Genomic DNA, 23,161 nt, shown 5'->3' with positions numbered 1-23,161 from the left:
GTAGCACGGCTTCTTTCTAGTTCCCCTCATGATAGTTGATGAGTGTGTGCTGCACGGACTTTATTTTTGCCCTAAGTAACATTTTTTGAAATGCTACTGGCAAATGTTGTGCTAGCATGTAAGGCACCCATGATCCTAGAGCAGCCCTTGCAGAACTTGTGTCAGTATACCACCCATACATTGTTTTTGCTGGTCACAATTTTGAAGCTTTTTTAAACAAAACATATGTATCAATAAAATCTTTAATCTACCAAAAATGGCTTCAACTAATATTAAGCATATCTATCACTTTAAAGGCAAAGCATTCATCTAGCCAATAGAAGGAACTTGCTACTGTTAAAAAAAAATAAAAAAAAAAAAAAAAAAATAAAGGCACATGTGTGTGTTTAGTGTGCAAGCCGGGGATGCAGTTTCTATACCCTAGCTTCCATCTGGCTCGTTGCTCTAGGGGTATGATTCTCGCTTAGGGTGCGAGAGGTCCCGGGTTCAAATCCCGGACGAGCCCTTCCTTTAAACTACGTGTTGAACAGAAGCGAAAGAGTGCTCTTGCTAAAAGTGAAGAAATCAAGTAAAGCCCACTTATAGCCTGTTCCACCACTCTGTGTCCTTTTCACTGCCACTGCTGTTGCCAGAGTCGGCTCGTTGGTCTAGGGGTATGATTCTCGCTTCGGGTGCGAGAGGTCCCGGGTTCAATTCCCGGACGAGCCCTTGATTTCGGCATAGTGATGGCCTACGCTCATAGTTATGCTCCTTGCAATTTCTTTGAACCTACTACCACACATGTATATACATCGGTTGGGTGGTACAGGTCGCTACAGGGCTGCTAACTGGCTCGTTGGTCTAGGGGTATGATTCTCGCTTTGGGTGCGAGAGGTCCCGGGTTCAAATCCTGGACGAGCCCAAGTCTTTCCTCTTGCCATGTCAGGACGGGGAACGTTTGGCTCTGAGGTGTAGCACGGCTTCTTTCTAGTTCCCCTCATGATAGTTGATGAGTGTGTGCTGCACGGACTTTATTTTTGCCCTAAGTAACATTTTTTGAAATGCTACTGGCAAATATTGTGCTAGCATGTAAGGCACCCATGATCCTAGAGCAGCCCTTGCAGAGCTTGTGTCAGTATACCACCCATACATTGTTTTTGCTGGTCACAATTTTGAAGCTTTTTTAAACAAAACATATGTATCAATAAAATCTTTAATCTACCAAAAATGGCTTCAACTAATATTAAGCATATCTATCACTTTAAAGGCAAAGCATTCATCTAGCCAATAGAAGGAACTTGCTACTGTTAAAAAAAAATAAATAAATAAAAAAAAATAAAGGCACGTGTGTGTTTAGTGTGCAAGCCGGGGATGCAGTTTCTATACCCTAGCTTCCATCTGGCTCGTTGGTCTAGGGGTATGATTCTCGCTTAGGGTGCGAGAGGTCCTGGGTTCAAATCCCGGACGAGCCCTTCCTTTAAACTACGTGTTGAACAGAAGCGAAAGAGTGCTCTTGCTAAAAGTAAGTGAAGAAATCAAGTAAAGCCCACTTATAGCCTGTTCCACCACTCTGTGTCCTTTTCACTGCCACTGCTATCGCCAGAGTCGGCTCGTTGGTCTAGGGGTGTGATTCTCGCTTCGGGTGCGAGAGGTCCCGGGTTCAATTCCCGGACGAGCCCTTGATTTAGGCATAGTGATGGCCTACACTCATAGTTATGCTCCTTGCAATTTCTTTGAACCTACTACCACACATGTATATACATCGGTTGGGTGGTACGGGTCGCTACAGGGCTGCTAACTGGCTCGTTGGTCTAGGGGTATGATTCTCGCTTTGGGTGCGAGAAGTCCCGGGTTCAAATCCTGGACGAGCCCAAGTCTTTCCTCTTGCCATGTCAGGACGGGGAACGTTTGGCTCTGAGGTGTAGCACGGCTTCTTTCTAGTTCAAATCCCGGACGAGCCCTTCCTTTAAACTACATGTTGAACAGAAGCGAAAGAGTGCTCTTGCTAGTCCTGACAGCAAAGCGGCTGTTTGCATGCAGCAGCATGTGCTTGGTGTGGCTGGGTCTGTTAGTGCACCTAGGCAGATGGAGAGCTATGCTTGCGCGGGCCTGAATTCAGGACCTTTATACCTGCAGAGGAAGTGTCAGCTGATCAGGAAGGTCAGCTGATTCCTGCAGGACTCATGATTGGCTGAATGGTTCGGGCGGGGCAGCAGAGTCCAGCAACTATATATTCTGCTGCTTATTCAGTTGCTGGTTGTCTGGCGTTGCGATCACATATGTGGGAGCACCCAGATCCGTAGTCAGATCCGCAAGTGTGCCGGGACCAGCTGGAGCTGTAATCCTACACTTAGCTAGATTCTGTTGATAGCTAAAGTACTAGTTTGATTGTGATTATCTGTTATGATTTTTTGCCTGCCTGACTATCCTCCTGAACTCTGACCTTGTACTTCGATATTTCTGATACTCTGTTGCCGAACCCCGGCTCGTCCTTAGACTCTGTTTCTGCCTCCTGATCTTGTACCTCAATATTCTGATACCCTGTTGCCGAACCCCGGCTCGTCCTTAGACTCTGTTTCTGCCTCCTGATCTTGTACCTCGATATTCTGATACCCTGTTTCTGAACTCTGCCTGTACCTAGACTCCGCCTCTGCTTTATGATCTTGTACTTTGTCTGTCCGTGTGTGTACGACCTGGCTTGTCCGACCTCGAGAACCGACCTTACCCTTGGAGGCGGTTCCCCGTCCTGTCAGTGACATCTCCTCCTGAGTGTCACTTTCAGACAATCCTTCCTACTGTCAGTCTGACTCCTCCCGTCTTGAAAAGCTCAGGTCTGTGGAACGAATCTGTGCAGTACTCCTTGCTGCACTGAGGCCTAGCGTGTGCTGCACGGACTTTATTTTTGCCCTAAGTAACATTTTTTGAAATGCTGCTGGCAAATGTTGTGCTAGCATGTAAGGCACCCATGATCCTAGAGCAGCCCTTGCAGAGCTTGTGTCAGTATACCACCCATACATTGTTTTTGCTGGTCACAATTTTGAAGCTTTTTTAAACAAAACATGTGTATCAATAAAATCTTTAATCTACCAAACATGGCTTCAACTAATATTAAGCATATTTATCACTTTAAAGGCAAAGCATTCATCTAGCCAATAGAAGGAACTTGCTACTGTTAAAAAAAAGAATAAAAAAAAATAAAATAAAGGCACATGTGTGTGTTTAGTGTGCAAGCTGGGAATGCAGTTTCTATACCTTAGCTTTCATCTGGCTCGTTGGTCTAGGGGTATGATTCTCGCTTAGGGTGCGAGAGGTCCTGGGTTCAAATCCTGGACGAGCCCTTTCTTTAAACTACATGTTGAACAGAAGCGAAAGAGTGCTCTTGCTAAAAGTAAGTGAAGAAATCAGGTAAAGCCCACTTATAGCCTGTTCCACCACTCTGTGTCCTTTTCACTGCCACTGCCATCACCAGAGTCGGCTTGTTGGTCTAGGGGTATGATTCTCGCTTCGGGTGCGAGAGGTCCCGGGTTCAATTCCCGGATGAGCCCTTGATTTCGGCATAGTGATGGCCTACTCTCATAGTTATGCTCCTTGCAATTTCTTTGAACCTACTACCACACATGTATATACATCGGTTGGGTGGTACGGGTCGCTACAGGGCTGCTAACTGGCTCGTTGGTCTAGGGGTATGATTCTCGCTTTGGGTGCGAGAGGTCCCGGGTTCAAATCCCAGATGAGCCCAAGTCTTTCCTCTTGCCATGTCAGGACGGGGAACGTTTGGCTCTGAGGTGTAGCACGGCTTCTTTCTAGTTCCCCTCATGATAGTTGATGAGCGTGTGCTGCACGGACTTTATTTTTGCCCTAAGTAACATTTTTTGAAATGCTGCTGGCAAATGTTGTGCTAGCATGTAAGGCACCCATGATCCTAGAGCAGCCCTTGCAGAGCTTGTGTCAGTATACCACCCATACATTGTTTTTGCTGGTCACAATTTTGAAGCTTTTTTAAACAAAACATGTGTATCAATAAAATCTTTAATCTACCAAAAATGGCTTCAACTAATATTAAGCATATTTATCACTTTAAAGGCAAAGTATTCATCTAGCCAATAGAAGGAACTTGCTACTGTTAAAAAAAAAAAAAAAAAAAAAAAAAGGCACATGTGTGTGTTTAGTGTGCAAGCCGGGGATGCAGTTTCTATACCACATGAATAAAACTTTAGCGCTAAAGGTACTTCTTTCCTCCACCAACACCCTTCAAAGTGCAGACTTACCAGCTCTTAGTGAGGCCCAGATTATAAGGTCTGAAGCGTATGTAAATATATGTCTCCACGATCACCATTTCTTGTCTTTATCTTCTATGCTTTTATGTCCAGCCTCCTTCCTCAGCAATTAGACATTCCCAGCATATGTATAACAAATGAATAAAAATCTAAGTGTACTCCGTTTTAAAAGTACAAACATTTATTCGATAAAATAGTGTATACAGGATACTCACTCCTGGGCCCTTTTGAAAGGGACCCACAGCAGTAAATCGCAGTATGATCAATCAATACGTGGGGTGCCGCTTTCCCATCCACCAATCCTCCGCTCGACCAGGTTTCGCAATAGCGTCATCAGGAGCTCGGAGAACCGAATGGTGAAAGAACCGGCATTTAAATACAGAAGGCGCGGCACACCCGACGTACCTGCAATAATTACGGAGATACGTAACGTCATTTCCGACGCGTCATCTTCCCTACTTCCGCCGCTTGGAGCGCACGGAGAGGTGAAGTATACATACACGCATCTATTGCGTCACCTCCGCCGCATCATTATCCAAACTACCACTGCTTGGACCGCACAGACAGGTAAATATAACTACACGCGTCCATTGCGGAATTACTCGCTGTGGAACGCGAAAGAAAACAAGAGAGGAACGCAAGGAAGGTACGTATAAATCTCTCCTGTTTCCAATAGTATCAAAAAAACGGATAATCAAATCCAATTTTGATGAACAGGTTGCGGACCCCACATATCTTAACATTTTATTACATCTACCATCTACCATTACTACTAATAAAAATGAATTCAAGACATTAAAAATTAAAGTTCAAATTGCATCCAAGACAATTAAAACATATTAAAAAATTAATTAAAACACAAAACAAACAAAAATTAAAATTAGCCAGTGATGTTAAAGGTCAACCCCAGTCCACCACCAACCATAATGACCGCTAAACAGCCATCATCCTGGCAGCAGTCTAAAGGAGGACCCCAACCTCATCCAACCAACATCATAACTCCACTCCTATACATCAAATCAGTCCTACACATTAGAAATGTCTACCCTTATATTAATCATCAGTAATAAAACAATTTAAATCCAGTTCGATATTCAAACCAATAGGTTCCATGCAATTCAATTTGAAGATCCATTTAGTTTCTGCTTGAGATATGCTCCTAATCCTGTGTGACCCCCTCCAATTACCCAAATTTCTTTCAATCCCACAGAAAAGTAATCCTGCAGGGTCTTGCTGATGATAGATCCTAAAATGGTTAGAGACCGAGTGCTCTTGTACCCCATTTCTTATGTTGGTGATGTGCTCCCCAATCCTCTCTTTAAGGGGTCTTTTCGTCCTCCCAACATAAAACTTCCCACATGGGCAGGTCAGCAGGTATACCACATACTTGGTTTCACACGTAATAAATTGTTTTATATTGTAATTTTCTTCAACAAAATTTAGCTGGATCCTTGGTGTTAGACTACATGTTCTGCATGGTAAACACTTTCTGCATTTATAAAAGCCCACCTCCCCAAACGAACTCAACCCCTGGAATTGTGGCTCATCAATTGCACTGGACGTTAAAATATCCTTAAGTACCGGGGCCTTTCTGTAAATGACCTCTGAGCAATCTGGTAAAATCTCACATAGAACTGGATCCTCCTTCAATAATGGCCAATGATGAGTAACAATCTTTTTAATTTTTTTAAATTGCTGGCTAAAACCCGTGATAAAGGGACATACTAGTTCTTTTCCTGCCTTCTTTTTATCTTCTAAAATGGAGTCTCTTTCTATAGTGGCAATCTAGGCCAATAGCTTCCCTGTTTCATAACCCTTCTTTTCAAATTTCTCTTTCAAAATGTCTGTCTTTTTGTAATACTCACTTAGCTCTCCATAATTCCTCCTTAGGCGCAAAAATTGACCCTTAGGGATCGCAGAGAGCCAATTAGGGTGATGACAACTTTTCATGGGGATAAAGCTATTTCTGTCAGTGGGTTTTGTATAAGTTCTGGTTTTAATTGCCCCATATGAATTTTTGATCACTAGATCCAAAAAATGGACCTCTTCCTGGCTGTATTCTCATGTAAATTTTAAATTGGTAGTCTCTCCATTAAGACATTCAATAAAGACCTGAAGTGATGAGAGATCCCCCTTCCACATAAAAATGATATCATCAATAAATCTTTTCCAAAATAATAAACAGTCATTTCTTCTTCCAAAAATCTTATCTTCCTCCCAAAGGGACATATATAAATTAGCCATGCTTGGAGCGAATTTGGCTCCCATAGCCACTCCCACTTTTTGCAGATAGAACTCCCCACCGAACCAAAAATAATTATGTTCAAGTGCAAATTTGGTACATTTAACTATAAAAAGGATCTGTCGAACATCTAACTCGCCCTTCCTCATTAAATAATATTCAATTGCTCTGAGACCTTCGTCATGAGGTATTACAGTGTACAAAGAAGCCACATCTGCAGTTCTTAAAAATGGTGGTTCATCAAACTTCAAACCCTTCAATGTATTAATAACATGCTTAGAATCTCTTAAATAAGATTCAGTGGAAATAACCAAGGGTTGTAAGAATTTATCTACATATTCTCCTATCCTATAGGTTAAGGACCCTATCCCACTAACAATGGGTCTTCCTGGCGGGTTACAGGCATCTTTATGCACCTTAGGCAAATAATATATCACCGGAGTTCTTATCACTGTAGGAACCAAATACTTAGCTTCCTTGTCATCAAGAATCCCCTCTTGTTTTCCTATTTTAATTAGAGTTTCTAGTTCTTTTTTGTATTTAATCCTTGGGTCCCCTCTTAACTTTTCATAAGTCACTCTATACTCCAATAGACGATTCATTTCCTTATTCTAATCTTCCTTATCTAATATAACAATTCCCCCTCCCTTATCAGCTGCCTTTATAACAACTTTGTTATTCTCTTTAAACTCTTTGATCCCTTTCTTAATTTTGGGATCAGCATGGATATTAGGAACCTGTAGTTCTCTCAAATCTTTAATCACCATCTTCTTAAAAGCTTCGATCTGGTGATTGCCCGCCTGAGGAGGGTTAAATACAGATTTATTTTTCAAGCCACTATGCCTGAATTCCATCTCCAAGCTGGAATTCATCAGACCATTCACTGGGCCTGTACTACCTGAAAAATATTTTTTTGAACTCAGTTTTCTAGTGAATTTATGAATATCAATAAATGTTCCAAATGTATCCACATTTAAATAAAAAATAAATAAATAAAGGCACATGTGTGTGTTCAGTGTGCAAGCCGGGGATGCAGTTTCTATACCCTAGCTTCCATCTGGCTTGTTGGTCTAAGGGTATGATTCTCGCTTAGGGTGGGTTCAAATCCCAGACGAGCCCTTCCTTTAAACTACATGTTGAACAGAAGCGAAAGAGTGCTCTTGCTAAAAGTAAGTGAAGAAATCAGGTAAAGCCCACTTATAGCCTGTTCCACCACTCTGTGTCCTTTTCACTGCCACTACCGTCACCAGAATCGGCTCGTTGGTCTAGGGGTATGATTCTCGCTTCGGGTGCGAGAGGTCCCAGGTTCAATTCCTGGACGAGCCCTTGATTTAGGCATAGTGATGGCCTACTCTCATAGTTATGCTCCTTGCAATTTCTTTGAACCTGCTACCACACATGTATATACATCGGTTGGGTGGTACAGGTCGCTACAGGGCTGCTAACTGGCTCGTTGGTCTAGGGGTATGATTCTCGCTTTGGGTGCGAGAGGTCCCGGGTTCAAATCCCAGACGAGCCCAAGTCTTTCCTCTTGCCATGTCAGGACGGGGAACCCGGGACCTCTCGCACCCGAAGCGAGAATCATACCCCTAGACCAACGAGCCAACTCTGGCGACGGCAGTGGCAGTGAAAAGGACACAGAGTGGCGGAACATGCTATAAGTGGGCTTTACCTGATTACGCTCATCAACTATCATGAGGGGAACTAGAAAGAAGCCGTGCTACACCTCAGAGCCTAACGTTCCCCGTCCTGACATGGCAAGAGGAAAGATTTGGGCTCGTCCGGGATTTGAACCCGGGACCTCTCGCACCCAAAGCGAGAATCATACCCCTAGACTAACGAGCCAGTTAGCAGCCCTGTAATGACCTGTACCACCCAACCGATGTATATACATGTGTGGTAGTAGGTTCAAAGAAATTGCAAGGAGCATAACTATGAGCGTAGGCCATCACTATGCCTAAATCAAGGGCTCGTCCGGGAATTGAACCTGGGACCTCTCGCACCCGAAGCGAGAATCATACCCCTAGACCAACGAGCCGACTCTGGTGACAGCAGTGGCAGTGAAAAGGACACAGAGTGGTGGAACAGGCTATAAGTGGGCTTTACCTGATTTCTTCACTTACTTTTAGCAAGAGCACTCTTTCGCTTCTGTTCAACATGTAGTTTAAAGGAAGGGCTCATCCGGGATTTGAACCCAGGACCTCTCACACCCTAAGTGAGAATCATACCCCTGGACCAACAAGCCAGATGGAAGCTAGGGTATAGAAACTGCATCCCCGGCTTGCACACTAAACACACACATGTGCCTTTATTTTTTTTATTTTTATTTTTTTTAACAGTAGCAAGTTCCTTCTATTGGCTAGATAAATGCTTTGCCTTTAAAGTGATAAATATGCTTAATATTAGTTGAAGCCATTTTTGGTAGATTAAAGATTTTATTGATACACATGTTTTGTTTAAAAAAGCTTCAAAATTGTGACCAGCAAAAACAATGTATGGGTGGTATACTGACACAAGCTCTGCAAGGGCTGCTCTAGGATCATGGGTGCCTTACATGCTAGCACAACATTTGCCAGCAGCATTTAAAAAACTGTTACTTAGGGCAACTACATGTTGAACAGAAGCGAAAGAGTGCTCTTGCTAAAAGTAAGTGAAGAAATCAGGTAAAGCCCACTTATAGCCTGTTCCACCGCTCTGTGTTCTTTTCACTGCCATGGCCGTCGCCAGAGTCAGCTCGTTGGTCTAGGGGTATGATTCTCGCTTTGGGTGTGAGAGGTCCCGGGTTCAATTCTGCCGCCGCCTCTTCGGCATCGCTTCCCACCAGGTCAGGTCTTTCCAGAGTCCATCAAAGCAGGGCAGCACTCGCGTGCACCAGGAGACAGGACCTTTATGCTTTGAGGAGGCGGGTCAGCTGACCTGCCGGTCAGCTGACAGGCCAGGGCTGATTTTTGGCACTAATTAGCTGGAATCTACTGGGCAGAACTTGTGAATGCCCTGTCTGTATTTAAGGCCTAAACTGTCAGTGCATCATTGTCTGCTGTTGCTGAAACTTTGCGGTTAAGCTCTCAGACCTTAGATAGTTCCGGTGTGCTTTGATCCGGGAGGAAACCGGGGATTTCACACAAGATAGGAATTGTTTGATAGCTATAATTATAATTGATATTATTGTCTTTATGTGTATGAACCTTGCCTGAACTCTCGACTATCCTTTGCCTCACGATTCTGTACTCTGCCTATCTGTCTTGTTGCCGACCCCGGCCCGACCTCGACTCTGCTCTTGCCTTCTGATTCTGTACTTCCGCACATCTGATTGCTGCCGACCTTAGCTACCCTCTGACTACGTTCTGTTTGCCGATTTTGTTCTGCTGCCTGACCGACCAGTTACCGACCCTGCCTTTATGACCTCTCCTGTCCTGGTGATAGTCCCACAGCCAGGGGCTATCACTTGGGAATGCTCCTGGGCTACTGTGCACCTGAACCCGTGTGATCACTCTGATTAAAGTACTGACATTTCTGTTACTATTTCTGCATTATTGGTGATTCTGCAGATCATCACATAATCAGATATAGTTTCTGTATTATTGGTGATACTGCAGATCACCAAATAATCAGAACTCTGTCACTAGCTGACACTAACCGTTACATAACAGAAGACCCTAAGTTGTTATGGAGGCTCAGATTCAAGCATTAACCGCAGCTGTAGCACAGTTAAATGCTACTGTGACATCACAACAGGCTCAGTTAAACGCTTTGACTGAAGCCGTTAATCGTTCACAGAGATCTGCATCATCATCGCCTCCCTCTCTGGTCCGTGAGCCTAAAATGGCTCTACCTGAGAAATTTTCAGGGCATAAGTCAGACTTCAGAATTTTTAGAAATAGGTGCAAATCATACTTTGAAATGAGACCCATTGCATCAGGCTCTGAGTTTCAGTGGGTAACATTAATTAAAACCTTGCTGACTGGAGATTCGCAGACATGGGCCTACAACCTGCCTGAGGGTCACGAGGCTTTAAATTCAGTTCAGGCTTTCTTTGATGCCATGGAGGTCATATACGATGACCCAGATATTGCAGCCACGGCAGAAAGGAATTTAAAAAGGCTACGCCAAGGGCATGGTACTGTGGAAGATTATGCCTCACAGTTCAGAAAGTGGGTGGTCTCTTCCAGATGGGAACATTACGCTTTATTGGACTGTGTTTTGTCAGGGTTGTCTGATTCAGTTAGTGACATCATGATCAGCCATCCTGAACCCAAGTCATTAGATGAGGCTATTTCTTTAGCTATAAAAATTGATTGCAGGGTATGGTATTATAAACAAGGCAGGTCACGGGGGATTCCCAAAACTGTTGTCTCCACCCCACTGGTCACGACTACTTTGGATGAGCCAATGCAGATTGGTCACGCAAAGTTGTCAGAGACAGAGAAGACACAGAGGCGTAAGGAGGGCCTTTGTTTGTACTGTGGAGAAAAAGGGCATCTCATACAGAATTGCAGTAAGAAGGCGGAAAACTTCTCCGCCTAGGTGTAGTTGGAGGTACTACCCTAGGCGAACCTGTCTTACCGCCGTAGTTTTCCAAAGTGTTATTGCCTTGTTCTGTGACGTGGAAGGGTCAGGAGTTTAGTACGCAGGCCTTTGTGGATTCGGGTTCTGCAGCTAACTTTATTGATCTGAGTCTGGTTTCTAAGTGGGACATTCCTATACTCCCTTTAGACAGGCAAATCTACGTTACCGCTATTGATGACTCTCCACTGCAGAACAAGCAACCCCTCTCGCAAACTCCTCTTCTCACCTGTCATGTGGGAGTTTTGCATAGGGAGGAACTGCAATTCTACGTGCTAAAGATGTCCTCCGCAATGATTGTTTTAGGGCTCCCATGGTTACGACAACACTCTCCCAAAATTGACTGGAACAAGGGACAATTACTGGCCTGGTCCCCCGCTTGTCAATCTTCCTGTTTAGAGAAAGTTTCCCTGTGTTCCACTGAGGTTGTTATGGAGGGTGTTCCTTCTCCTTATTTGAAACTCTCAGATGTTTTCTGCCCACAAGCAGCTGATAAGCTTCCCCCACACAGAGAGTTTGAGTGCCTCGTTGATCTGAGGGCAGGTACCATGCCCCCCAGGGGACACTTGTAAAACCTCTCAGGTCCAGAACAACTTGCGATGAAAGATTACATTAAAGAGAACCTTGAGAAAGGGTTTATCCTTCCCTCAAAGTCACTAGCAGGGGCAGGTTTTTTCTTTGTCAAGAAAAAAGATGGTGGATTGCACCCGTGTATTGATTATAGGGCACTTAATAAGATAACGATTCCCAACCGTTATCCACTACCCTTAATTGATGATTTGTTTTCTCAAGTTTCTGGGGCGCAAGTGTTCTCTAAACTGGACCTGAGAGGGGCATATAACTTGATTCGAATCAGACAGGGGGATGAATGGAAGACCGCGTTCAACACGCCCGATGGGCATTAGGAGTACTTGGTGATGCCCTTCGGGTTGTGTTATGCCCCTGCGGTCTTCCAGGAATTTGTTAATGACATTTTTAGGGATGTCGTGGGAGGGTTTGTCATCATTTATTTGGATGACATCCTGATGTTCTCTCGCAACCTTGAGGAACACATGGATCATGTAAAGTTTGTTTTGAGTAAGATCCGAGAGAATCATTTGTATGCAAAACTCTAGAAGTGTCTGTTTGAGGTGTCTGAGATTGCCTTCTTGGGGTACATCATCTCCTTGCATGGTTTATCTATGGACCCCAAGAAAGTTTCCGCAGTGCTGGAGTGGCCTCAGCCTGCTGGTCTGAAGGCGCTCCAACGCTTCCTGGGTTTCGCAAACTACTATAGAAAGTTCATCAAGGGATTTTCATCAGTAGTGGCACCTCTCACCAATTTAACTAAGAAAGGGGCTGATACTTACAATTGGCCTCAGGAAGCCTATGAGGCCTTTAATCAGCTTAAATTCCTGTTCTGTGCTGCTCCCATTTTACATCACGTAGACATCTCACGCCCATTTATTGTGGAAGTAGATGCCTCCGAAGTTGGGGTGGGGGCTGTACTGTCCCAATATTCAGGGTCTCAGGGGCGGTTGTACCCCTGTGCTTTCTTTTCCCGTAAGATCTCCCCAGCAGATAGAACTTACGACATCGGGAACAGGGAGCTCTTGGCCATAAAAATGTCATTTGAGGAGTGGCGACACTGGCTGGAGGGGGCAGAACATGTTATTACAGTTTACACAGATCACAAGAATATGGAATATATTGAAGGTGCCAAGAGGCTCAATCCGAGACAAGCTTGATGGGCACTCTTCTTTTCGCGATTCTGATTCATAATTTCGTATAAACCAGGTAATAAGAATGTGAAGGCCGATGCATTATACTGTTGCTTCGAACCTGAGACAGTACAGCCCTCACTCCCTGTGAACATCTTGCTGGAACATATTGTGATAGCAGTGTAACGATTGGTGTCAGCGAGAACAGACTTCTCTGATTATTGGTGATCTGCAGTATCACCAATAATACAGATGCTATACCTGATTATGTGTGATCTGCACAATCACCAATAATACTGGTATAGCCAGAAACAGGACAACCAATGTGAGGGTAGGTGTTTGGTGCAACAGTAATGATAGAGATACCAGCTTTCTCAGAGGAGCTGGGAGAGAGGAATATCTCTATATAACACAGGAATACAAACTCCAGCAAGCTGGAGATACAGACAATAGTGAGATAGGTCACCCGAGGAGCGGGTAGAAATAAGTTTAAACAAGTGTACTGATCACCCGTGGATCGGGTGATTCAGACTGTAGTGTAGCCACTATCACCTGAGGAAAAGGTAGAGAGGATAGTACTGTAGTGACTATTCACCTGGGGAGCAGGTGATAAAGACTGTACTGCAGCTACTGACCACCTGAGGAGCAGGTGATTCAGATAGTACTGCAGCTAGTAATCACCTGTGAAGCGGGCGATGCTAGCAGAGGAACCCTCACCAGTGACTAGCCTCACTGGTGAGGACAGGAGAGTCAGAAAAGCAGATTTGGCAACGAGCGGACAGACACGGTACAGAGACAGAAAGCTAGATCAGAGTAATGTTTCAGGCAGAGTCGGCAACTAAATCAGATAGGCAAAGGTACAGGATCAGTAAACAAAAGAGTAGTCAAGCTAGCAGAAGGTCAAACAAATAATACAATTCAATTAGTACTTTAAGCTATCAACAGAATCTGGCTAAGTGTGGATCCCCATCTCCTGCTGGTTCTAGCACACTTTGGAATCTGACTAGGTCTGAGTGCTAACACGTAGCATTTGCAACAGCAGACGCAGAGCAACTGAACGACCTGTCCTATATATACTGCAAGCGCTCCATAGCGCCGCCCCAGTCACTCAGCCAATCCGGAGCATAGTTGGAGTCAGCTGACCGACTGATCAGCTGACTCCCCTTCTAGTTGCATAAAGGTCCTGTCGCCTGGCGCGCGTAGCTCTTAGTCTATGAGCAATAGAAGGACTGTGATGATTTGCTCAGCTGCCTGTGCAGGCAGGCAGCTTTTTGACCATTGTTTTGATTTGCATGCTGCAGGACTCTGGAAAGAAGAGCTTCTGTCAGTTTTGCAGCTTGTGCTTGCAGAGGAATTTGCATACGTTGTCATGCAAATTGCCTGGCCACATTCATTGGAGGTGTGTACTATAAGTACTATGTCTTTCCCACAATGCTTCGCTGTTCATAAGGATTTCGTCCTATGTAACACTCCTGGTGGGGTGTCAGCCTTGCTCTCTGTTTGAACATCAGCTTAGAGTAATTCCTGAATCTGCGCTAGGCAGATTTCCCTAGTGCAGTTAGGATTGTATTATCTGTATTGCCTGTTCTGTCTTGTCTTGCCTGTTGCCATTGTCCTGTCCCTATGGTGGTCGACAGGAAATGGTTCTGATCTCTGTTCTTGGAGTATAGCTGGTGCAGCGGTTGCTACCAGCTATCTCTTCTGTTCTGTCTCCTGGGATCGCGCTAGCTACTTTTCGCTAGCGCTGGGGATCCTTCTGTTCTGTCTCCTGGGATCGCGCTAGCTACTTTTCGCTAGCGCTGGGGATCCTTCTGTTCTGTCTTCTGGGATCGCGCTAGCCACTTTTCGCTAGCGCTGGGAATCCTTCTGTTCTGCTACTCTGTACTTGGATCGCGCTAGCCACTTTTCGCTAGTGCTGTGGATCCTATCTCTCGCTTGTCCCTGTTTTCGTGTGTCTGTCTTGTCTGCTACGCTTGCTGGAGGCTCGGTGAGGCAACCGTTAAGCAAGCGCTCGCGTCCTCTGTTTCATGTTTGTCTGTCAATGGTTAGTTAGGCGTGCTTGTCTCTATTGTGCTTATCATGTGGAGACCGCGCATAACCGCGTGCACTGTTGCGAATGAGTGCGGTGTTCGCGGTTAGCTAGCGTTTGTTATTTTCCGTATCTCCTCATTGTTTTATTTGCTGTGCCTTTGCTACCCTCGTATTCTATTCTGATCTGCCTTGTGTCACGTCTGGCGATCGCACCTCTCGCCATCGCGTTCCTATTTCATATCTGCTATTGTGTGTGTGCGGTCGCGGGGTAGCGACTGGATTGGCACACACACATACAACCTGTCCCTTTGCTCGTTCTCATTCGAAATCGCCTCTCTTGCGATTGCGTTCTGCGCTTCGTACAATCCCTGTCTGGCATTTGTGGAGGTACAGAGGATTGGTTCCTCTGCACTCCCCAGCGCCATCTGCCGACAGGAATTTCCCTCTACAGGTGCGTAGCACCTTTTGCTGGGTGCCTGCAATTACACGCTTGTGGAGGATTTCCGCCGTGTCAGCGCGCGCGTTGTGCGCTGATCACGGAGAAAGTTCCACAATCGTTACAAGGACCAGGCAAAGCACCAGCATGTAACTGCACGGTGAAGACCACTGGCTGAGACGCGGAGACAGCCGCCATGCCGCTTGGTGTTGCGGCAGTATCTCCGCTATCCATTACAGTACCCCCCCTGAGGAGTGGACCCCGGACACTTCCTACCCGGTTTCTCCGAGTGTAACTCATGAAACTCTTTCTTTAACTCCTCTGCATGCATGCGACAATCCGGCACCCAAGTTCTCTCCTCTAGGCCATATCCCTTCCAATGAACCAGGTACTGCACAGAAATCTGCAACAATCGAGAATCCAAAATCTTCTCGATCTCATACTCAGGTTGGTCGTCAATCATCACAGGGGGGAAGGGGGGTGAGGAATCCACATGCACAGCAGGCTTAAGCAAGGAAACATGGAATGATCTCACACCTCTCATGCTGGCTGGGAGATCAATCGCATATGTCACATCATTAATTTTTTTGGACACAGGGTATGGGCCTATGAACCTGGGTCCTAACTTGGGTGATGGTTGTTTCAATGCTAGATGTCAAGTAGACGCCCACACCCTATCTCCTGGGGAAAACTTCCACTCCACCGACCGTCTCTTATCTGCCTCCTTTTTCTGAGTCTGGAAAGCTTTCCCCAGATTTCTCTTTACTAAGACCCAAATTTCCCTTAAAGCCCCTTGCCAATCTTCTAGGGCCGGAAAGGGAGAAGATGCCACTGGCAAAGGAGAAAATTTAGGAGATCTCCCCGAGACCACTTGAAATGGAGAAAAACCTGAAGAAGAACTCTTCAGATTATTATGCGCAAATTCCGCAAATGGCAGGAACTTTACCCAATCTGATTGCGCATCTGCCACATAACATCTAAGAAATTGTTCCAGTGACTGGTTAACCCTTTTGGTCTGTCCATTGGTCTGTGGGTGGTAGCCTGATGAAAATGAAAGGTCCATGTTGAGCTGATGGCAAAAGGCTCTCCAGAATTTCGACACAAACTAGACTCCCCCATCTGACACTACATTCTCTGGAATGCCATGCAGCCGGAAAATGTGCCAGATGAAGAGATCAGCCAATTCCTGGGCCGAGGGGAGTCCTTTCAGAGGTACGAAATGAGCCATTTTACTGAACCTATCAACTACCACCCAGATGACCGTCTTGCCCTCAGAGCTGGGGAGTTCTCCCACAAAGTCCATAGACAAGTGAGTCCAAGGTTCATTTGGCACTGGTAGAGAATGAAGCGTACCCACAGGTGCCTGACAAGATGGCTTACTTCTGGCACACACAGAGCATTCCCTAACAAACTCCTTGCAATCAAGTGCCAACGATGGCCACCATACACATCTAGCCAACAGGTCTTGAGTTCGAGCAGCTCCGGGATGCCCTGCATTCTTACGGGTATGGAATAGTTGCAAGAATTGTAAGCGAAAGGGAAGTGGCAGGAAGAGAACCCCCTCGGGCTTCCCTTCTGGGATATCCTGTTGGTAAGGCCCTAAGGTAACCGCCCAATCCTCCCAGGTTTCCGTGGCTGATACCACCAGTTTCTGAGGTAAGATGGTCTCAGGGGCTGCAGGCTGAACTGTCTTAGGCTCAAAGCACCTAGACAATGCATCTGCTTTGACATTCTTACTTCCTGGGGTATACGTTATCACGAATCTGAACCTTGAAAGGAACAGGGACCCGCGAGCCTGTCGGGGACTGAGTCTTTTGGCCCCTTCAATGTACTCCAAATTTTTATTTTCAGTATAAACTGTAATTGTATGTTCTGCCCCTTTAAGCCAATTGCGCCACTCTTCAAAGGCTAACTTAATGGTCAGAAGCTCCCGATTGCCAATATCGTAGTTCCTCTCAGCTGGAGAGAACCTATGAGAAAAAAAGGCACAGGGATGACGTTTGCCTTGTAAGCCAGAGCGCTGAGACAGTACAGCCCCAACCCCAATCTCTGATGCATCCACCTCAACGATGAAGGGAAAAGTGACATCCACGTGTCTCAGAATGGGAGCAGAACAAAATAGCTTTTTAAGTGTAGCAAAGGCAGACTGTGCCTCTGCCGACCAATGGTAAGTGTCAGCCCCTTTTTTGGTAAGGTTGGTTAGGGGTGATACTACAGAAGAAAACCCTTTGATGAACTTCCTGTAGTAATTGGCGAAGCCAAGAAATCTTTGGAGTGCCTTCAAACCTACAGGTTGCAGCCACTTTAACACAGCAGAGACTTTTTCAGGATCCATGGAAAGGCCTGAAGTGGAAATAATATATCCCAGAAAAGGGACTTGAGTGTCCTTGAAGAGGCACGTCTCTAACTTGGCATACAACGAGTTCTGACTTAAAGGGACACTTAAGTCAAACAAAAAAAAATGAGTTTTACTCACCTAGGGCTTCCAATAGCCCCCTGCAGCTGTCCAGTGCCCTCGCTGTCTCCCTCCGATCCTCCTGGCCCCGCCAGCAGCCACTTCCTGTTTCGGTGACAGGAGCTGACAGACTGGGGACGCGAGTGATTCTTCGCGTTCCCAGACACATTAGCACCCTCTATGCTGCTATATGGTATATGATATATGCTATAGCAGCATAGATGGCGCTATTGTGGCCAGGAACGCGAAGAATCACTCGCGTCCCCAGCCTGTCAGCTCCTGTCACCGAAACAGGAAGTGGCTGCCGCGGGGCCAGGAGGATCAGAGGGAGATGGCGAGGGCACCGGACAGCTGCAGTAGGCTATTGGAAGCCCCAGGTGAGTAAAACTCATTTTTTTTGTTTGACTTAAGTGTCCCTTTAACCACTTGAGGACCACAGTCTTTCTACCCCTTAAGGACCGGCCACTTTTTTTCCATTCAGACCACTGCAGCTTTCACGGTTTATTGCTCGCTCATACAACCTACCACCTAAATGAATTTTGGCTCCTTTTCTTCTCACTGATAAAGCTTTCTTTTGGTTCTATTTGATTGCTCCTGCGATTTTTACTTTTTATTATATTCATCAAAAAAGACATGAATTTTGGCAAAAAAATGATTTTTTTAACTTTCTGTGCTGACATTTTTCAAATAAAGTAAAATTTCTGTATACATGCAGCGCGAAAAATGTGGACAAACATGTTTTGGATAAAAAAAAAACCCATTCAGTGTATATTTATTGGTTTGGGTAAAAGTTATAGCGTTTACAAACTATGGTGCAAAAAGTGAATTTTCCCATTTTCAAGCATCTATGACTTTTCTGACCCCCTGTCATGTTTCATGAGGGGCTAGAATTCCAGGATAGTATAAATACCCCCCAAATGACCCCATTTTGGAAAGAAGACATCCCAAAGTATTCACTGAGAGGCATAGTGAGTTCATAGAAGATATTATTTTTTGTCACAAGTAAGCGGAAAATGACACTTTGTGACAAACAAAAAAAAAAAAAGTTTCCATTTCTTCTAACTTGCAACAAAAAAAAATGAAATCTACCACGGACTCACCATGCCCCTCTCTGAATACCTTGAAGGGTCTACTTTCCAAAATGGGGTCATTTGTGGGGTGTGTTTACTGTCCTGACATTTTGGGGGGTGCTAAATTGTAAGCACCCCTGTAAAGCTTACAGGTGCTCATTGGACTTTGGGCCCCTTAGCGCAGTTAGGCTGCAAAAAAGTGCCACACATGTGGTATTGCCGTACTCAGGAGAAGTAGTATAATGTGTTTTGAGGTGTATTTTTACACATACCCATGCTGGGTGGGAGAAATATCTCTGTAAATGACAATTTGTTAATTTTTTTTTACACACAATTGTCCATTTACAGAGATCTTTCTCCCACTCAGCATGGGTATGTGTAAAAATACACCCCAAAACACATTATACTACTTCTCCTGAGTACGGCGATACCACATGTGTGGCACTTTTTTGCACCCTAACTGCGCTAAAGGGCCCAAAGTTCAATGAGTACCTTTAGGATTTCACAGGTCATTTTGAGAAATTTCGTTTCAAGACTACTCCTCACGGTTTAGGGCCCCTAAAATGCCAGGGCAGTATAGGAACCCCACAAATGACCCCATTTTAGAAAGAAGACACCCCAAGGTATTCCGTTAGGAGTATGGTGAGTTCATAGAAGATTTTATTTTTTGTCACAAGTTAGTGGAAAATGACACTTTGTGAAAAAAAACAATAAAAATCAATTTTCCGCTAACTTTTGACAAAAAATAAAATCTTCTATGAACTTACCATACTCCTAACGGAATACCTTGGGGTGTCTTCTTTCTAAAATGGGGTCATTTGTGGGGTTCCTATACTGCCCTGGCATTTTAGGGGCCCTAAACCGTGAGGAGTAGTCTGGAAATCAAATTCCGCAAAATGACCTGTGAAATCCTAAAGATACTCATTGGACTTTGGGCCCTTTAGCGCAGTTAGGGTGCAAAAAAGTGCCACACATGTGGTATCGCCGTACTCGGGAGAAGTAGTACAATGTGTTTTGGGGTGTATTTTTACACATACCCATGCTGGGTGGGAGAAATAACTCTGTAAATTGACAATTGTGTGTAAAAAAATCAAAAGATTGTCATTTACAGAGATATTCCTCCCACCCAGCATGGGTATGTGTAAAAATACACCCCAAAACACATTATACTACTTCTCCCGAGTACGGCAATACCACATGTGTGGCACTTTTTTGCACCCTAACTGCGCTAAAGGGCCCAAAGTCCAATGAGTATCTTTAGGATTTCACAGGTCATTTTGCGGAATTTGATTTCCAGACTACTCCTCACGGTTTAGGGCCCCTAAAATGCCAGGGCAGTATAGGAACCCCACAAATGACCCCATTTTAGAAAGAAGACACCCCAAGGTATTCCGTTAGGAGTATGGTGAGTTCATAGAAGATTTTATTTTTTGTCACAAGTTAGTGGAAAATGACACTTTGTGAAAAAAACAATAAAAATCAATTTTCCGCTAACTTTTGACAAAAAATAAAATCTTCTATGAACTTACCATACTCCTAACGGAATACCTTGGGGTGTCTTCTTTCTAAAATGGGGTCATTTGTGGGGTTCCTATACTGCCCTGGCATTTTAGGGGCCCTAAACCGTGAGGAGTAGTCTGGAAATCAAATTCCGCAAAATGACCTGTGAAATCCTAAAGATACTCATTGGACTTTGGGCCCTTTAGCGCAGTTAGGGTGCAAAAAAGTGCCACACATGTGGTATCGCCGTACTCGGGAGAAGTAGTACAATGTGTTTTGGGGTGTATTTTTACACATACCCATGCTGGGTGGGAGAAATAACTCTGTAAATTGACAATTGTGTGTAAAAAAATCAAAAGATTGTCATTTACAGAGATATTTCTCCCACCCAGCATGGGTATGTGTAAAAATACACCCCAAAACACATTATACTACTTCTCCCGAGTACGGCGATACCACATGTGTGGCACTTTTTTGCACCCTAACTGCGCTAAAGGGCCCAAAGTCCAATGAGTATCTTTAGGATTTCACAAAAATCAAATTCCGCAAAATGACCTGTGAAATCCTAAAGATACTCATTGGACTTTGGGCCCTTTAGCGCAGTTAGGGTGCAAAAAAGTGCCACACATGTGGTATCGCCGTACTCGGGAGAAGTAGTACAATGTGTTTTGGGGTGTATTTTTACACATACCCATGCTGGGTGGGAGAAATAACTCTGTAAATGGACAATTGTGTGTAAAAAAATCAAAAAAGATTGTCATTTACAGAGGTATTTCTCCCACCCAGCATGGGTATGTGTAAAAATACACCCCAAAACACATTGTACTACTTCTCCCGAGTACGGCGATACCACATGTGTGGCACTTTTTTGCACCCTAACTGCGCTAAGGGGCCCAGAGTCCAATGAGTACCTTTAGGCTTTACAGGGGTGCTCAAAATTTAGCACCCCGCCCACTTGCCAGGACAGTTAACAAACCCCACAAATGACCCCATTTTGGAAAGAATACACGCTAAGGTATTCCATGAGGGCCATGGTGAGTTCATAGAAAATTTTATTTTTTGTCACAAGTTAGCGGAAAATGACATTTTGTGAAGAAAAAAAAAAAACACAAAACCACAATTTCTGCTAACTTGTGACAAAAAATAAAACATTCTATGAACTCACCATGCACCTCACGGAATACTTTGGGGTGTCCTCTTTCCAAAATGGCATCATTCGTGGGTCTGTCCTGGCATTTTAGGGTCTCTGCAATCATTACATGTATGGCCAGTATTAGGAGTTTCTGCTATACTCCTTATATTGGGCATAAGGGTAATGCACTGTGGGCTGAAAGGAAAAATGAACGTCAAACAATCAATCAATGTGGATGAAAAAATATCTGCCAAAAAATTTTGAAAAAAAAAAAAAAAAAAAAAAAAGGAGGAAGGCGTCTGCCAGGACATAGGAGCTGCCGCCCCAAAAATCCAAACCCACCAGCTCGTATGCCCTGGCAAACCTGATTTATCCATTCACACCGATCGATGTGGATGAACAAATCATTGCCACAGTTCTTTTTTGATACAAAGTGTTTGCCAAAGCATATGAATCCCCAACACCACTCCTCGGCCCATATGCCTCGGCAAACGTATCTTTTTGACTGCGGAGGAGAAATCTCGTCCTGCAGCGCTGCATGCACCGACTTGTGTGTAAGCTGACAGACGCGCAACGTTCTGTCAGGATGCACCATCAGTGCTGCAGCTGATTGGTCGGTCTGGATAGAAAAAAAGAGAGAAGAAAAAAAGACAAAACAATACAAAAAGGAGGGGAAGGCGTCTGCCAGGACATAGGAGCTGCCGCCCCAAAAATCCAAACCCACCAGCTCGTATGCCCTGGCAAACCTGATTTATCCATTCACACCGATCGATGTGGATGAACAAATCATTGCCAGAGTTCTTTTTTGATACAAAGTGTTTGCCAAAGCATATGAATCCCCAACACCACTCCTCGGACCATATGCCTCGGCAAACGTATCTTTTTGACTGCGCAGTAGAAATCTCGTCCTGCAGCGCTGCATGCACCGACTTGTGTGTAAGCTGACAGACGCGCAACGTTCTGTCAGGATGCACCATCAGTACTGCAGCTGGTTAGTCATTCGCTCGGTCCACCTGGAAGGTTATTGGATGGAAAAAGAGAAAAAAAAACCCAAAAAACAAGCAAGCAGCAAAGCAATTACTTCATTAACATTAATAACCTTTGAACTTTTTTAATAAAAAACTTAACATTGCAAACCAAACATTAACTTCTTTGCTTACCTGTTTTTTGTTTTTTTTTAACTTACCTCCCGAGGACAAACCTCTCCTCCCCCATGGAACAATGTGCGAAGTGCAAATTGCACAGAGTTGTGGCGAAATACATTACGCAATTTGTCCCAAGTGAAAGGAGATGTTTCTGGCAGCCCTGTGTATTAGGGTCTCTGGAAACCCGATGTTTGGTTTCACACTGCATATTGACATATCCGGTGGGTCGAGCCCGCCGCACCGTATCGTCCAAAACAGACCTTCAGGCAATACCACAAGAGTAGCATTCAGCCTAGTAATGAACTGCGTCGCCATAGACTAACATGACTTCCGCGCCGATCGATATTGCCACAGAAGCCACGCAGTAACGTAGGCATGCACTAGCGTTAAGTCAAGCACTTCCGGCGTAGGGGGGACCGCAAAGTGTGACTTTTGCTAGGCATTTTGCCCTAACGCATCGCAGCAGTGTGAAATAGCACTGAGAGACCCTTGTGTGCCTACCGCTGTGTGTGGAGTTCCCTACTCTCTAATAGTGTACCTGCTCGTGGTACCTCTCAAAACACTCCCCTAGGCATAGGCCAGGCTGGTCAGGACAGGTGGGACAATAAACAGTGGTGTCACGCCTTATTCC

General features: G+C 44.7%; 13 non-coding genes across 13 annotated transcripts; 11 read left to right on the top strand and 2 right to left on the bottom strand.

Moving 5' to 3' along the window:
- Window positions 1-433: 433 nt before the first annotated feature.
- Window positions 434-505, top strand: TRNAP-AGG (transfer RNA proline (anticodon AGG)). The gene has a single exon. It is a non-coding gene; the product is annotated as a tRNA-Pro (tRNA).
- A 131-nt stretch (window positions 506-636) lies between these two features.
- TRNAP-CGG (transfer RNA proline (anticodon CGG)) lies at window positions 637-708 on the top strand. Its single transcript has one exon. It is a non-coding gene; the product is annotated as a tRNA-Pro (tRNA).
- A 121-nt stretch (window positions 709-829) lies between these two features.
- Window positions 830-901, top strand: TRNAP-UGG (transfer RNA proline (anticodon UGG)). The gene has a single exon. It is a non-coding gene; the product is annotated as a tRNA-Pro (tRNA).
- A 478-nt stretch (window positions 902-1,379) lies between these two features.
- TRNAP-AGG (transfer RNA proline (anticodon AGG)) lies at window positions 1,380-1,451 on the top strand. The gene has a single exon. It is a non-coding gene; the product is annotated as a tRNA-Pro (tRNA).
- A 135-nt stretch (window positions 1,452-1,586) lies between these two features.
- TRNAP-CGG (transfer RNA proline (anticodon CGG)) lies at window positions 1,587-1,658 on the top strand. Its single transcript has one exon. It is a non-coding gene; the product is annotated as a tRNA-Pro (tRNA).
- Window positions 1,659-1,779: 121 nt separating this feature from the next.
- TRNAP-UGG (transfer RNA proline (anticodon UGG)) lies at window positions 1,780-1,851 on the top strand. Its single transcript has one exon. It is a non-coding gene; the product is annotated as a tRNA-Pro (tRNA).
- Window positions 1,852-3,245: 1,394 nt separating this feature from the next.
- On the top strand, window positions 3,246-3,317 carry TRNAP-AGG (transfer RNA proline (anticodon AGG)). The gene has a single exon. It is a non-coding gene; the product is annotated as a tRNA-Pro (tRNA).
- A 135-nt stretch (window positions 3,318-3,452) lies between these two features.
- TRNAP-CGG (transfer RNA proline (anticodon CGG)) lies at window positions 3,453-3,524 on the top strand. Its single transcript has one exon. It is a non-coding gene; the product is annotated as a tRNA-Pro (tRNA).
- Window positions 3,525-3,645: 121 nt separating this feature from the next.
- On the top strand, window positions 3,646-3,717 carry TRNAP-UGG (transfer RNA proline (anticodon UGG)). Its single transcript has one exon. It is a non-coding gene; the product is annotated as a tRNA-Pro (tRNA).
- Window positions 3,718-7,752: 4,035 nt separating this feature from the next.
- Window positions 7,753-7,824, top strand: TRNAP-CGG (transfer RNA proline (anticodon CGG)). Its single transcript has one exon. It is a non-coding gene; the product is annotated as a tRNA-Pro (tRNA).
- A 121-nt stretch (window positions 7,825-7,945) lies between these two features.
- Window positions 7,946-8,017, top strand: TRNAP-UGG (transfer RNA proline (anticodon UGG)). Its single transcript has one exon. It is a non-coding gene; the product is annotated as a tRNA-Pro (tRNA).
- Window positions 8,018-8,271: 254 nt separating this feature from the next.
- On the bottom strand, window positions 8,272-8,343 carry TRNAP-UGG (transfer RNA proline (anticodon UGG)). The gene has a single exon. It is a non-coding gene; the product is annotated as a tRNA-Pro (tRNA).
- A 121-nt stretch (window positions 8,344-8,464) lies between these two features.
- TRNAP-CGG (transfer RNA proline (anticodon CGG)) lies at window positions 8,465-8,536 on the bottom strand. The gene has a single exon. It is a non-coding gene; the product is annotated as a tRNA-Pro (tRNA).
- Window positions 8,537-23,161: the final 14,625 nt, after the last annotated feature.

Source organism: Hyperolius riggenbachi, chromosome 4 (assembly GCF_040937935.1).
Source record: "Hyperolius riggenbachi isolate aHypRig1 chromosome 4, aHypRig1.pri, whole genome shotgun sequence".
Classification (NCBI taxonomy): Eukaryota; Metazoa; Chordata; class Amphibia; order Anura; family Hyperoliidae; genus Hyperolius; species Hyperolius riggenbachi.
The sequence above is the reverse complement of the archived record's forward strand: the minus strand, read 5'-3'. Positions and strand labels throughout refer to the sequence as shown.